Raw genomic sequence first — 3032 nt, 5'->3', positions numbered from 1 at the left:
AGTGGGGTGACCTTATGTAGGCAGAGTGTTGTGGTGAGGCCAGGTGGGGACAGGAATTCTGGGTCATTGTGGTGGGGATAGGCATGCTGGATTGTGGCAGTGGGGCTGGGTGTCTGGGGGCAATGAGTCAGGGAGATGGAGCCAGGCACACTGGGGGCTATAGCTATTTTGTGTTTTTGCCCTTGCCCACTGATCATGGCCTATTTTCTGAGCATACTACCTGAATACTGTAACTTCCTCTTGTGGATACACTTTGGAACCTGCAACAAGAGCCAGCAGAAGAGTGGGGGAGATGTGTGGAATTAGCACATATGGCTTTGGAGATTCCCACAGACCTCGGGTGGTTTCCTCCAGTAAGGTATTCCCAGAGGTTTGTAGATGAACTCATTGCTAAATCCCTGAAGCAACTCTCTGATTGCACGGACTGCCTGCAAGATGGCGCCAAAAGTCAAGAAGCCTAAGAGGACAACCTGGAAGTTTGGTTTGGAGCTTACTCATCCAGTAGAAGATGGCATTTTTTATTCTGAAAATTTTGGTACCTTCCCTAGTGAATATCTAGGGTTTTCTTCCCTAGTTTTGCATTTTTTTCTGTTTTAAAATAGGAACAGTTTCTGTAGTGGAAGGTTAAAGTCAATGGGAAAACTGGAAATCTTGGGAATGTTGTTCACATTGAATGCTTCAAGAATAAAATCACAGTTGTTTCTAAGAAACAATTCTCTAAAAGATATTTGAAATACCTTACCAAGAAATACCTTAAGAAGAATAGTCTTCGTGATTGGCTTCATGTGGTTGCATCTGACAAGGAGACATATGAACTTCGTTACTTCCAGATTAGTCAAGATGAAGATGGGTCTGAATCTGAAGACTAGGTTAAGGCACCTTACTTAGGGCTTTGATTACTAATAAAACATATGAACTGTACCAAGAGAAACATCTAGAAATGGACGTTTAGTTTATCAGTGAATAAAAAATGTAATACTCTGTTAAAAAAATAAATTCCTGAAGAAGACAGCAGGAACCATGTTCCTTTAATTCCCTTTGATATTATCTGCTTTCTTCCCTTTCTCTTCCCTCCTTCAGTTATGCAGCCCCTGCTCAGAAATGTGAGTGCTGCTGGAGAAAACAGGTTGCTACAAACAAAACTATGGTAGCTGGGCAGTCATTAATTGTTTTCCACCTTCTAAAGTGTCTTCATTTCTCCTCCTTGTTGGAGACATTGCTGCTGCCTCTGGAAGATGGCTTATCCTCATGTAATGTGGCCTTGGGGAAGGGGCAGCTCTGGATGAGATCCCACCTCTCCTCTGCTTTCAAATTAGTCTTCATCTCACTCTTACAGTGTACTGGGATCTCCCCTAAGGCAGGCTGGACTTCTCCAGAATCTCTCTTACTCATAGATATGTGTTCAGGTCAGCACTTTTCAGTTTTGCTTTTGTCTTTTTCTTTTTCTTTTTTAATTTTAATTTTTATGTTTATTTTTTATTTTTATTGTTTAAAGTATTACATATAGTAGTACATATATCTCCTTCTCACCCCCATTGACCTTCCTCCAGCCTCCCCTACCCTCTGTCCCATACCCGCATCCCACCCCCCCAGTGTCTTGTGTCCATTGGTGTGCTTATATGCATGCATACAAGTCCTTTGGTTGAACTCTTTCCCCACCTCCCCAACACTCCCCAGCCTTCCCGATGTAATTTGACAGTCTTTTCGGTGCTTTACTGCCTCTGTGTCTATCTTTTTGTAAATCAGGTTATAATGTTCTTTATTTTCCATAGATGAGTGAGATCATGTGGTATTTTTCACTTAGCATAATGCTCTCCAGGTCCATCCATGCTGCTGCAAATGGTAAAAGTTCCTTCTTTTTTATAGCAGTGTGGTATTCCATTGTGTAGATGTACCACAGTTTTCTAATCCACTCACCTGCTGATGGGCACTTAGGCTGTTTCCAAATCTTAGCTATGGTGAATTGTGCTGCTATGAACATAGGGGTGCATATATCCTTTCTTATTGGTGTATCTAGTTTCTTGGGATATATACCTAGAAGTGAGATTACTGGGTCAAATGGCAGTTTCATTTTGAGTTTTTTGAGGAAATTCTATACTGTTCTCCACAGTGGCCGCACCAGTCTGCATTTCCACCAGCAATGCACGAGGGGTCCTTTTTCTCTGCATCCTTTCCAGCATTTGTCATTTGTTGATTTGTTGACAATTGCCATTCTGACAGGTGTGAGATGGTACCACATTGTTGTTTTGATTTTCATCTCTCAGATAATTAGTGACTTTGAGCATGATTTCATATGTCTCTTGGCCTTCCTCTGTCTTCTTTCAAAAAGATTCTATTTAGGTCCGTTGCCCATTTTTTTATTGGATCCTTTATCTTCCTTTTAATAAGTTGTAAAAGTTCACTGTAGATGTTGGAGAAAAACATTTAGCAGTGATAACATTTGCAAATATGTTCTCCCATATAGTGGGATTTCTTGTTGTTTTGTTGATGGTTTCTTTTGCTGTGTAAAAGCTTTTTATTTTGATGTAGTCCCATTTGTTTATTTTCTTTTTAGTTTCCATAGCCTTAGGAGAGGTATTGGTGAAGAAATTGCTTTGGCATATAGCTGAGATTTCTCTGCCTGTGGATTCCTCTAGTATTTTTATGGTTTCCTGTCTTATGTTTAAGTCCTTTATCCATTTTGAGTTTATTTTTGTGTATGGTGTAACTTGATGGTCTAGTTTCATTTTTTTTTTGCATGTATCTGTCCAATTTTCCCAACACCATTTATTGAAGGGACTGTCTTGACTCCATTGTATGTTCATGCCTCCTTTGTCAAATATTAATTGAGCATAGTGGTTTGGGTCAATATCTGGGTTCTCTTTTCTATTCCATTGGTCTATATATCTGTTCCTGTGCCAGTACCAAGCAGTTTTGAGAACAGTGGCTATGTAATACAGCTTGAAATCTGGTATTGAGATCTCACCTACTTTGTTCTTCTTTCTCAGGATTGCTGTGGCTATTTGGGGTCTTTTTTGATTCCAGATGAATTT

General features: G+C 40.0%; 1 pseudogene across 1 annotated transcript; it reads left to right on the top strand.

Annotated features, from left to right (window-relative positions):
* Positions 1-435: 435 nt before the first annotated feature.
* On the top strand, positions 436-869 carry LOC308239823 (ribosomal protein eL22-like; annotated as a pseudogene). The gene is made up of 2 exons: positions 436-547; positions 618-869. The product of its transcript is annotated as a ribosomal protein eL22-like (transcript).
* Positions 870-3032: the final 2163 nt, after the last annotated feature.

Source organism: Plecotus auritus (genome assembly GCF_963455305.1).
Source record: "Plecotus auritus genome assembly, chromosome: X".
Classification (NCBI taxonomy): domain Eukaryota; kingdom Metazoa; phylum Chordata; class Mammalia; order Chiroptera; family Vespertilionidae; genus Plecotus; species Plecotus auritus.
The sequence above is the reverse complement of the archived record's forward strand: the minus strand, read 5'-3'. Positions and strand labels throughout refer to the sequence as shown.